The 13,786-nt window shown below is 43.2% G+C and overlaps 1 protein-coding gene across 3 annotated transcripts in view; it reads right to left on the reverse strand.

Annotated features, from left to right (window-relative positions):
* The window catches only part of LOC140458226 (E3 ubiquitin-protein ligase TRIM33-like), a 112,453-nt gene that overhangs the window by 70,406 nt on the left and 28,261 nt on the right, over positions 1-13,786 (reverse strand). The gene's annotated exons all lie outside the window — the stretch shown is intronic.

Consider the following 13,786-nt stretch of genomic DNA (forward strand, 5'->3'; position numbering starts at 1 on the left):
TGTTATGGGATTCCTGATTTTGTTGCAACTTCCTCAAAATGACTTCACATGATTTTTAAAAAAAACATCCAAAGTGAAAAGGTCTCACAGATATCAAAAGGGAGCCAAGTTAGCAATCATTCACCACAAATTAGTTAAAGTAGTTAACTACTACTTTAAAATAGCACCAACTGTAAGTGCATTTAAATGGCCATTGGACAGATATATGGATGAAAATAGACTATTGTACATTAGATGGGCTTCAGAGTGGTTTCACGGGTCGGTGCAACATCGAGGGCCAAAGGACCTGTACTGTGCTGAAAAGTTCTATGTTCTAATAGATCACTCAGGTGTGCTATGCTGCTTGTTCACCATTGCCCTGTACATTTTCTTCTTTCAGGTTATGTAACTCATTAAAGTGACTATTCAATCTGCTTCCACCATCCTTTCAGGAAGCACATTAAAAGATTACAATAACTTGCTGCATAAAACCTTCTCATTTTCTCTTTAGTTCTCCAATCGTATTATCCAGTTCCAAGCCTGCTTTCACTGAAAACAAAGTTTGTCCTTACTGACTGGGTTCAGCCCTTCAGAACTGACCATCTCTACGCTAAATAGTACTTTCCCAATTTTCTACCGTTTGCTGTTCAGGATTGGAGAAAACTGTATCGAGTAACGGTGGTTATTGTCACGACTGAAAAGCTATTTTGGAAAATAAACAGGACACTCCAACTAGAGCTCCTCCATTCCTGTTTATTTCCAGTTTCCTTTTTTCTCCCTACCATTTTGGAGTTTTCTCTTTAAATAGGGTAGGGGGTGTGTGTGTGTGTGTGTGTGTGTGTGTGTGTGTGTGTGTGTGTGTGTGTGTGTGTGTGTGTCGAGTGCAGCATGGACAGCCAGATGGTAATTCAATTCACACCAATAATAAGTGGCTAATTGCACTGGACTTTGGAAAGTCTAAGGGCTCTGACAACATCACAACAATCCCAACTGAAGGCTTGTGCTCTAGAATTAGGGATATTCCTCTGATCAAGTTGTTTCAATACATCTACAACATTGGCATTTCACTGCCAATAGAGAAATTTGCCCAGGTATGTCCTGGACACAAAAAGTAGGACACGTCCAACTCAGCCAAATTACCGCCCCAGTCTACTCTCAATCAGCAAACTGTTGCAAGGGGTCATTAGTTCTTTCTAATGGCCTTTACACTGGAATAACCTGTTCATCTACACTCACCAAGTTTCAATCAGAGCGATATGGCTCCTGACCCTACTACATACCATCTCATTCCAAACCTGGCCAAAAAAAAAGACACAAGGCAAGAGAATAACTGATCAGCATCAAAGCCGCATCTGTCAGAGTAAGGCATCAAGGAGTCCTAGCAACAACGAAGACAATGAGAATCAGGAAAAAGCTTATGGCAAAGTTCGCCATGAGAGATTGGTTATCAAGGTTAGATCTCATGGAATACAAGGAGAACTAGCCATCTGGATACAGAAGGCTCAAAAAGGTGGTGGTGGAGCATTGCTTTTCAGACTGGAGGCCTATGACCAGTGGAGTGCCACAAGGATCGGTGCTGGGTTCACTATTTTTCGTCATTTATTTAAATGAGCTGGATGAGAACATAGACTGTATAGTTAGTAAATTTGCAGATGACACCAAAATTGGTGGTGTAGTGGGCATCTCTTTCATGCAGAGGGTGATGAGTGTATGGAATGAGCTGCCAGAAAAAGTGGAGGAGGCTGGTACAATTACAGCATTTAAAAAAGGCATCTGGATAAGTAAATGAATAGTAAGGGTTTGGAGGGATATGGGCCAAGTGCTGGCAAATGGGGCTAGACTAGGTTAGGATATCTGGTTGGACTGAAGGGTCTGTTTTCGTGCTGTACATCTATGACTGTGTCACTGATTTGCTGTGCTAGAATACCTACCTCAGAAAAAAAAAGATGGTTGTGCTTTTTTGGAGATCAAATCAGAGTGTTACAAGGGGACATAAATTTAAGGTGAAGGGTGGAAGGTATAGGGGAGATGTCAGGGGTGGGTTCTTTACACAGAGAGTGGTGGGGGCATGGAATGCGCTGCCCATGGGAGTGGTAGAGTCAGAATCATTGGCGACCTTTAAGCAGCATTTGGATAGGTACATGGATGGGTGCTTAATCTAGGATAGAAGTTCGGCATAACATCATGGGCCGAAGGGCCTGTTCTGTGCTGTATTGTTCTATGTTCTATGTTCTATGTTCTATGTCTCCAAGTATGACTACAGGAGTTCCTCAGGGTAGTGCCCAGAAAATGCCATTCTTAGCTAATTCAATGGTCTTCCCTCAAATCATAAAAGCTCAGGAGTGGAGAATCATCTGCCCAGCACTATTGACCGGCAGGAAAAGCTCTCAAACGAATTGGTCAAATGGTCAACCCCTTGTGTAATCCCACTCTTCAACATAGGCCATTATCCTCAGTCAACACATTAACCCAAAAGAAAACTTGGAATCATTCCATACCAAGTTCAATGATCACCTGGGGTAACTACCTAAATGTAGGCACCACTGATCATCTATTAAAACTAAATCCATAAAGAAAACTATATCTCAACTGCACAAGCAAAGCTTTAATATCTTCTCACTCCAGGCAAATTGCTGTTACAAAAGCAGCATTAAAAAAACATGCAGAATAGCATTCACTGAATCTTAAATAGCAGCGAAAAAATAGAAAGAGGAGAGCCTCAGGCATAAACAAACAAGCAGTTTGGAAGGAGCAGTTAATTTGTCCAGCAACTACAAAATGAAAATGATGTGCCTTCTACAAAATTTAATTTTCTTGATCAAAACAGGAGCTTTCAATCAAATGTTTTCATTGCTTTTAGTACGGTCACCTTGCTGACTGCTTCTTCACTTCCTAGGCCCTCCAGACAAATCCAGCCCTCCACTGCACTCCAACCCAACTCCATATAGAAGAGGGCTTAAAAGATTCTTATATAATTTCATCCTGACCTCTCTCTAAAGCCATCACAACCACCCAAATTCTCTTCCCTCAGAATCCAACAATGAGCTATCCACTTGTTCCTGTCATTCAGTCATTGGCAAATCATCTCTTCAGTACTACTTCACCTTACCACAGAACACTCACCATAGACTAAAATCGATTTCTATTGTGATCCTCAAGACTCTACTGGCTGGTTGCTGCATAATACCTCACTCAATTAACAGATTATGGCGTCGTGGAACTGGAAGAGCCATCTAACTGGACTAAAATGTTAACTATGTCCTTCTCTCCATAGATGTTGTCAGACCTTAGACCACAACACTGTAAGAAGTAGGGGCAGAATTAGGCCATTTGGCCCATTGAGTCTTCACTGCCACTTGACAACAGCTGATACATTTCTCAATTCCATTCTCTTGCCTACCCTCATAATCCTTGATCTCCTTGCTCATCAAGAACCTGTTTATATATTCAATGACTTGGCCTCCATGGCCTTCTGTGGAAGCCAGATTCACCATCCTCAGGTAATGTCGCCATGGGGGACAGCACCTTTCATGGTAAACTCAGCCAGTGTGAGGAAATGAACACCTGCTGTTGGTATCACACTGCACTGTAAACCAGCCCTCCAGCCAAATGAGCAACAAAAAAGGCATTGCTGAGCTTCTCCAGTGTTGTGTTTCTTTCAGATTTTCAGCATCTGCAGTATTTTGCATTTATTCCAAATCAGTACTGCTCAGGATGACTTCAACTCTAAGTTAAGAAACTGTCAGCGTAAAGAGGGATTTTGGGCAGACCTTATGAACGACCCTACGATAAACCAGCACATGCTTGTGGTTTTGCTGCAGTTTGACAATAGGATTGTCAGCATCTTCAACTTCTGCAAAGACTGAAACACCAAGTCATTTGTGTTTCCCCTCCCTCTCCACTTCACCAGTGAGCTACAAATACTTTGCAAATCTAACATCACCATTCACAAGCAGGTTGTTGTTTTTCCAAGTAAATCCAAACCATCGTAGCTCTGAAACATGGGATCTAAAGCAGCCCAGAGCTTAAATGAGTGCATGCCACAACGCACCTCATCTATTATTTTCCTCAGAGGGTGGAGTATGTTTCCCAAAAGTGCAGTAGATGCAGAACCTTTAATTATTTTAGGCAGGGCTTGATAGATTCTTGATTATCAAGGGAATGAAAGATCATCCAGGTATACAGGAATGTGGAGTTGAGGTTAAACTTAGATTGGCCTGATCTTATTGAAAGATGGGAGCAAGCCGAGTGGCCTACTCTAATTTCTTGTTCATATGTTCATAAACTGAGTTAAGTCTTGGGCTTACTCCAAGCGCCCCATCCCTGAAGTCTACGAATCAGAAGGCTTGAATAGTGAGGGCTGAAAGAAAGCCTTCCATTTAAGTTTTTTTTAAAAATCACAATACCAGGTTGTAGTCCAACAGGTTTAATTGGAAGCACTAGCTTTCAAAACACCACTCCATCAGGTGGTTGTGGAGGACACAATTATAAGACAGAATTTATAGCAAAAGTTTACAGTGTGATGTAACTGAAATTACACATTGAAAAATACTTAATTGCTTGTTGCGTCTTTCATCTGTTTGAATACCATGATAGTTTCACATCTTTCATATGTAAATCACAAAAAATATTTTTTTAAAAAGTTATATTCTCAGGTGGACTGTAACAATCGGTGTAGCTAGACAATATGTTGAAGTTGTTAGAGCCCTGGGTAAGTTCCGTACCCAGAGGGAGGGCCTCAACCAGGACCTTCGGTTCATGTCACACTACAGGCGACCCATTGCACCACAGACACACACACACACACAGGCACCCTTAGACCACTGTTGTGGTTAGTGTTCGCCAAGCTGGGAATTTGTGTTGCGGATGTTTCGTCCCCTGTCTAGGTGACATCCTCAGTGCTTGGGAGCCTCCTGTGAAGCGCTTCTGTGATCTTTCCTCTGGCATTTGTAGTGGTTTGAATCTGCAGCTTCCGGTTGTCAGTTCCAGCTGTCCGCTGCAGTGGCCGGTATATTGGGTCCAGATCGATGTGCTTATTGATTGAATCTGTGGATGAGTGCCATGCCTCTAGGAATTCCCTGGCTGTTCTCTGTTTGGCTTGTCCTATAATAGTAGTGTTGTCCCAGTCGAATTCATGTTGCTGGTCATCTGTGTGTGTGGCTACTAAGGATAGCTGGTCGCGTCGTTTCGTGGCTAGTTGGTGTTTATGGATGCAGATCATTAGCTGTCTTCCTGTTTGTCCTATGTAGTGTTTTGTGCAGTCCTTGCATGGGATTTTGTACACTACATTGGTTTTGCTCATGTTGGATATTGGGTCCTTCGTTCTGGTGAGTTATTGTCAGTGAGTGGCTGTTGGTTTGTGTGCTGTTACGACTGGGACAACACTACTATTATAGGACAAGCCAAACAGAGAACAGCCAGGGAATTCCTACAGGCATGGCACTCATCCACAGATTCAGATTCAATCAATAAGCACATCGACCTGGACCCAATATACCGACCACTACAGCGGACAGCTGGAACTGACATCCGGAAGCGGCAGATTCAAACCACTATAAAACGCCAGAGGAAAGATCACAGAAGCGCTTCACAGGAGGCTCCCAAGCACTGAGGATGTCACCTAGACAGGGGACAAAATGTCTGCAACACAAATTCCCAGCTCAGCTAACAGAACCACAACAACGAGCACCCGAGCTACAAATCTTCTCACAGATTTTGAACCCTTAGACCACTCTATACACACACACACACACACACACGTTTGTGGGGTGAATTTGTACTTGCAGAGTTACATTGTATTTTGCTCAAAAACTGCATGAGTTCTTATCTCACTTTTTAGATTAGAATCAGAATAACAGACAGAACACAGGGGGCTAACACCTTCAACATACTGTCTAGCTAACACCAATTGTTACAGTTAACCTGAGAATGCAACATTTAAAAAGGTTTTGTGATTTACACATGAAAGAAGTGAAACTATCATGGGATTCAAACAGATGCACGATGCAACAAACAAACAAACAAACAAGGTATTTTTCAATGTATAATTTCAGTTACATCACACTGTTAAACTTATGCTATAAATTCAGTGTCGTACAATGGTGTACACCACAACTACATGATGAAGGAGCGGCGCTCCGAAAGCTACTGCTTCCATTAAACCTGTTGGACTATAACCCAGTGTGGTATGATTTTTAAACTTTGTACACCCCAATCTAACACCGGCATCTCCAAAATCATTCTGGGTGGAAGAATCAATGTTGACATGTCAAATAGTTCTATGTGCAGTGGAGCCCAACCCTTAGGTGTCAATCAGATAAAAAAAAACAAAGATGGGAGGATATTCAACCAATGAACACTAGGAGCCAGTATAACAGTTTGTCAGGAATAGCTACATCTTACTGATCAAATTTTACGATTACTAAACAGATAAGGAATTAGTGATAATGATGACGACTTTAGGCCTGCATTGCTGACACCTCAAATGAAAACACACAAACCACTGTATTTCAAAGGGGAACAGAACTTGGTTATCTAGATTAAGAGATTGTGTAGTTTCATACTTTACATGGGAGGGAGTGTCTTGTGGCTTCAGACCATGTGACATTTTTGCTCAAACTGTCTCCACACACAGACAAAAGACCTTCTCAGAAAGCAAAACAGAAGTTGCTGGAAAAGCTCAACAGGTCTGGCAGCATCTGAGAAGAGAAATCAGAGTTAACGTTTCAGATTGAGAGACCCTTCCTCAAAACTAATGATAGTTGGGAAAATGTCAGTTTATATGTAGATGATTGGGTAATGCAGGGGGATAAGGAGTAAATGATAGGTGGGAATAGACACCAAAAAAGAGAGAGGGAACAACAGTCGGACAAATGAAGGAGTAGATAACGAACTGGCTGGGAGGGTGAATAGTTATTAACAGGGACTCTCCTCTACATCAGAGAAACCAAGCACAAACTCGTGGAATGGATCAGGGAACACTTCTGGTCTATGTGCAGTAACCAACCCCACCTTCCTGTGGCTATCCACTTTAACTCCCCTAAGGACATATCCATTCTACACCTCCTCCACAAGGCCACCGCAAACGGGAGGAACATCTTTTCCACCTCAGGATTCTACAACCACACAACACAAACACTGAATTCATCAGTTTCCAAATGCAACCCTCCAACTTAAATCCACCCTTTTGACTTGTCCATCTTCCTTCCCAGCCGTCCGCTCCACACTTCCCATTGACCTATCACTCCTACCTTTGCCCACCTATCACCTACCTTTATTCCTGATGAAGGGCTTTTGCCCGAAATGTTGATTTCGCTGCTCGTTGGATGCTGCCTGAACTGCTGTGCTCTTCCAGCACCACTAATCCAGAATTTGGTATTCAGCATCTGCAGTTATTGTTTTTACTTTTCCCCTTGGCTCACCCCCCTTCCCCCACCATTTCTCTCTCAACCCCCTTCCCCAGTCCTGCCTAAAAAGTAAGTGCCAACTCTCTCGCTTCTCAGATGCTACCTGACCTGTGCCTTTTCCAGGGCCACACTACTTCCAACAGATTTCGCCAGCACCTGCAGTCCCCATGGTCTCATGTGTGGACAATTAGTGGCTAACAACGGGTTGTGTGTAATAGCAGACTGTGTGATAACAAGGCTTGACACGTGGGGGTTGGGGTAAGGACATGGGAGAGCTTAAGAGCTAAAGTTATTAAACTCAATACGGAGTCTGGAGGGCTGCAGGACCTCAGAGTGGAAAATGAGATGCTGTTCTTCCAGTATGTGCTGCAACAAGCATGAGACAGGGAACATGGTACTATGGGGTCTCCACATCGAAGACCATACACACACACTGGGTGACCACTTTGCAGAACATCTCCACTCAAGCCTTCGGCCTGACCCTGAACTTCCAGTGACCTATCACTAATTCTGCACCTTGCTCACACACACGAGCCTTTCAAATTACTGCATTGTTCCAGGAAAGCTCAACAAGAGCGAACCTCGCCACTGAGCAACATACCTTGTAGAAGTTTATAAAATCATGAGGCACATGGGTCGGGTGAATAGTGAAGGTCTTTTTCCCAAGGTAGGGGAGCCCCAAACTAGAGGTTTAGGGTGAGGGGGGGAAAAGATTTAAAAAGGGACCCAAGGGGCAACTTTTCCACAGAGGGTGGTGCGTGTATGGAATGAGCTGCCAGAAGTAGTGGTAGAGGCTGGTACAATCACAATTACAGCATTTTTAAAAAAAAGGTATCTGGATGGGTACATGAATAGGAAGGAAGGGTTTAGAGGGATATGGTCCAAATGCCGGCAAATGGGACTAGATGAATTTAGGGTATCTGATCGGCATGGATGAGTTAGACCGAAGGGTCTGTTTCCACACCGCATGTCTCCGAGACTCTATATCCTAATGAGAGTTGCTACACTTTTGCCACTATGGGGAGATCTGCTGCTATTTTCCTGGTAGAGATCTACAGGACTGATGGGTCTAGCATAGCAGAGGATAACCACTTGCTGGTCTAATACAAAAAGAGAGACTCTAATCTTAAACAAGATATAGTTTATTACATAGAACATAGAAAAGTACAGCATAGAACAGGCCCTTTGGCCCACGTTGTTGTGTAGAGATTTAATCCTAATGTAAAATATAGTAACTTAACCTATGCACCCCTCAACTCACTGCTATCCATGTGCATGTCCAGCAGTTGCTTAAAACGTCCCCAATGACTCTGCTTCCACCACCACATCCCATGCATTCACAACTCTCTGCGTAAAGAACCTACCTCTGATATCTCCTTTATACCTTCCTCCTAATATCTTCAAACTATGACTCCTCGTACCAGTCAATCCTGCCCTGGGGAAATACCTCTGGCTAATGACTGTCTAGACCGCTCATTATTTTGCATACACCTGTACTAAGCTGTTCACGCTACTGGATGCCGGTCTCCGTGCCAACGCCAACAGCTTCACCAATGTGTATGAGAGCGTAGGCCTTGTACTAAGCATTCCTTTTTTTTTAAAAAAGGGTCCTCTACCAACCTGCCCCAGTCACAGTGGTTATTTTGATGAGTGACAGACAGTACAATCAGGTCTTAGAAAAGATTAATCACTTTCCATACCATAGGAGCCTACTGTCCACAAGGGCAGACATTGACAATGTGGTTTAACCCAGCCTTGGGTGACAGGGCACATTCCAATCACCTAAAGAGGATACTGTTTGAAGACCCAGACCACAAATCCAATTCTAAACTCTCAGTCTATATAGTGATCCATTACAATAGAGACACCCACCCCTATGTATGACTCAGGAGATGTGAACTATGTACTGTAGACACTTCAAAACCCAGGAGAGGTACTAGCAGCAGCAGCAGCAGCAGCATAGGCCTACCAGTATCAGTATTCTTACACTCAAGCCAACAATCCCCCAGAATTAACCACCTCAATCAGCTCTATTCAGTGAGCCACAGGCCTGATACTAAATTCCCAAAACAAGTGTTCAACTCAGACCTTCACACCAATAAGCTAACCCCAGGAAGGCAGAGGAGGTGCATGAAGGGACACCCTCAAATATTCTTCAAAAACAACTGACACCTGGGAAATCTTTGCTCAAAACCATCCAAAGTAGAAGGAAAGCAGCTGAGAAGGATCTGTTCATGAAGTCTCATTGCCAAGTTGAAGTCAAAAGGGGTGAGAGAAAGGAGCGTGCAGCCAACCTTCACCCTCTACCCACTAACCATTGTGTGCCCTATTCATGGGCCAGTCAGAGACCAATGCTGCCTTCTTATAGGAAAGTACTCTGAACAACAAGCCAATCAGGCAGTGCCGAGGTCACCAGGCAACCCATCCCTTCCAGACTTCCTTACCAATGGAGGCTGGAGGACAGCAGCTCTTGTGGCAGAAACAGTATCTACTGGATTTACAGGATCATCGAGCAATCTAGGCCACACAGTGCACAATTAGGAGAATGCAGTTGTGGGAAAAAAGATAGCTGTCGGCAAGCCCTTCCTTCCCAATGTCTCATCCCTTCTTCAGGCACTGATACCAATGGCAGCAAAAGGAGGCCTTCAAATGGTCCTTAACTGGCCATATAAAAATACTGAAACTTACAGAATACTGAACAGTCTGGACTATAGGAAGATGTTTCCATTGGCAGGAGAGATGAGGACCCAAGGGCATGGCCTTCGAATAAAAGGGGAAAGGTCCTTTAGAATGGGGATAAGGAGAAACTCCTTCAGCCAGAGAATGGTGAATCTGGGGAATTCACTGCCACAGAAGGCTGGGGAGGCCAGGTCATTGAGTATACTTCAATCAGAGATATGTTCTTGATTGCCAAGAGGATCAAGGGTTACGGGGAGAAAGTGGAAAAATGGGGTTGACCAACTATGATCGAATGGCAGAGCAGACTCGACAGGCCGAATGACCTAATTTCTGCTCCTTTGTCGAATGGTTTTATTATGGTCTTATGGACTTCAACTAACACCAGTTGAAAAGGTTGGTTAGCGTCCCCACCTACCAAGAACCTAATTCAACAGGAAACAGGAAAGCAGCAGGCTTCAGGTAGATGATGCTGCTGCCTCCAAGGGGAGCAGAAGATTTTTGTCTGAGGCAACGAGTGGAGCCAGAGTTCCCAAATGTTCTGGAAAAGGTGCTTATGGGTAAAAAAGATGAAGGAGTCCATCGTCGAAATGAAAGATAAATAGTTATTATTTCTACCTTGAATAATTAATGAAAGTGCTTGTTTTTGCCACAGGACAGATAGAACAGTCACCCATTTGAGATCAGGTTACAGGCTTCCCTGTTAAAAAGCATGAGATCTGTGGCCAGCTGAGAGGTTGAGGGCAAGAGGGAGCAAGCCAACCAGACTGACAGCTTAACATCATTAACTAGATCGTATAGTTTGGAGTTATAGTCAGATTGAAAAAGTTTGTAACAATGTTGAAAAATCTATATAAAAACTTACAGCAAGAGGAAAAAAAACTTAGCAGTTTAACCATCACTGAGCACCGATTTTGGAATTACAGGTTACCTAGCTGGCAAACCTAAAGGGAAACGATCCTTTGGAAACTTGGAGCAACCATAAATTGTTGGTGATAAGAGCTGTAATTCATGGGGTCAGTAAAATGGAGTCTTTTATTGCTTGAGTTTAAAGTACAAGTTGCTCATAAAAAAGTATTTAGACCAGTGTTTTTACAGTCATGTATTACAATAAAAAAATTGAAACATACGATCTGCAAATGTCTTTCCTTCAGCTATTAACTGCAAGTTTGAATACTTTAAAAAGCTATAGCTGAGACTGTAACAGTACCTCAATTTTAACATCCCATTCAAAGACCTACAACAGTGCAGGACTCCACCAACAAGTCAATGGAGCATCAAGCTAGGCTGACATTCAAATCCCTTAAGCGTGTCCTTCAATCTCAGTTAAGAGACACACATCTGATACACAATAATATACTAGTGGGAAGTTTCTGCTTGCTCTGATCCACACATCACAAAATCTGGATGGTAGCCAGATAATCTGGTATGCTCACAACATTCTGACATTGGTACGTGTTTCAGCAATTACATCAATAACACTTCAGGGTGAAATCTAGTCACCTATCAGACCGGCTTTAGAGTTGCACTGACTAGCTAATATGCATTAGATCAAATCCTTGTCCTGTAGCCAATTAGCTGGTGCCCTGTACCAAGACTAGAGTTAACATGAAGCACTCTATTTAGGGAAGTAATGGGAGGGTAGGAGGACACTGGAGGCAAGTTTGGCGATGGTTTTACAAACAACTAAGCTTCAAATTTTTCTTATACTTGTTCATGGGATGTGGCAGTAACATTTATTGTTTAAATCTTTGCATTAGCAACGAATCTGGTCTAATATTGTTGATTTCTTCATCCAAGTAATTAATTAACATAGTTGATTAAGTGGTGGAGACCCCAAACACTTCACCCTCACCTCCTACACTGTACCTTCACGTTGTGGTTGGTCAAGTTGACAATGACCAGAATATTGCTGAAGGGAAAAGCAAAGGCATGCATTGCTCAAGCTCCTTGTTTTCCTAATGACGCAAATATTTCAATCAAACAGGAAAAACAAAAGATAACATTTCAAATAATAGTTCAGTTCAGCTTTATATTGAGCCTTTCACAGAAAATGGTCAGCCAATTAAAAAAAAAAGAGCACAAGAAAAATGTTGCAAATAATGTAAAAAATGAACATCTATTTTACTAACCGGTTAAAATTCAGAAATGACACAGCAAAACATTAGGAACCTAAATGAAATAGAGCCCACAAAGGAATGACTGTTGTATGCATATTTATTTCCTTTTGTTTTCACTGTAGATACCACCAATCTCTCAGAATAATGGCAGTAGCAAAATCAAAAATGCATAGAACATCAGTAAAAAAGTTGAAATTTTGCACAACCCAGATAAGATTTCTATCTTGGGTTGCTAAGGGAAAGGAGGGTGGAAATAGCAGAGGATTTGACTCAAGGTGAGCTTCCGACCAAATATCCATAGCCTTTCCAAGGCCACCTATTTCACTGTAAATAAAACCACACAGGCCCTCACCCACCTTAACACACCTGCTGTAAAATTAAGCACCAATCCTTTGCTACTTCCAGAGTCAACTGACCAAGGTATTCCTGGCTTTAGTCCCCCACTGTATGGCACAGTGGTTAGCACTGCTGCCTCACTGTGCCAGGGTCCTACTTTCGATTCCATCCTCATGCAACTGTCTGTGCGGGGGGTTTGCATATTCTCTTGTTGCTGCATGGGTTTCCTCCAGATGCTCCGATCTCCTCCCACAGTCCAAAGATATGCAGGTTAGGTGGGTTGGCCATGCTAAATTGACCCATAGAGTTCACAGATGTGCATGCTAGGTGGGTTAGCTATGAGAAATGCAGGGTTACAGGAAGAGTGTGCGTGCGCGCGTGCGCGCGCGCATGCACACATGATGCTCGTCCGAGGGTTGGCATGGACTTGATCAGCCGAGTGGCCTGCTTCCACACTGTAGGTATTCTACGAGTAATTTGAGATCATCCTTGCCCAGCTTCTGATTACAGCAAGGAATCCTGTTCACCATCTTCCCTGGGCTCACTGACCTATGTGGCAACATCTCAATTCTAACATTCTTATGCTGCTTTCTCAAATCCATCCATGGTCCCTTGTAAAGAAAAGATGTGAAGAAGTCGCTACTAACCTGGAGGTGCAGGAACAGAGAAGCTTAGGGGATAAGCACACAAACCCTTGGCACATCACATCAGATCCTGCTCCAGTGTAATCAATGTTCTGACCTGATGGAGGAAAGGCCATCGATAAAGCAGTTGAAGAGGGATGGAACTAGGACACCACCCTGAGGAACTCCTACAGAGATGTCCTGGAACTGAGATAACCAACCTCCAACAACCACAACCATCTTTCCATGTGCTAGGTATGAATCCAACCAGCGGAGAGTTTGCCACCATTCCCATGGACTCCAGTTTTGCTAGGGCACCTTGATGTGGCCTTTATGTCACGACTGTCACTCTTATCTTGCTTCTGCAATTCAGCTCCTTTATCCATGTTTGAATCAAGGCTGTAATAAAGCTGTCGCTGAGTGAAACCCAAACCAGGCAGTGCTGAGCAGGATATTGCTGTGCAATGGCTGTTTGATATCACTCAACAACAATATCACTGGATGATCGAGGGTAGACCGATGGGATGGAATTCGATCAGTTGGATTTATCCTTCGGTGTACAGGATGCACCTGGAAAAGTTTTCCTCTTGTTGGTAGATGCCAGTGTTGTAGCTGTGCTGGCAAGAGGCATGACAAGTTCTGGAAC

Source organism: Chiloscyllium punctatum, chromosome 32, assembly GCF_047496795.1.
Source record: "Chiloscyllium punctatum isolate Juve2018m chromosome 32, sChiPun1.3, whole genome shotgun sequence".
Taxonomy (NCBI): Eukaryota; Metazoa; Chordata; class Chondrichthyes; order Orectolobiformes; family Hemiscylliidae; genus Chiloscyllium; species Chiloscyllium punctatum.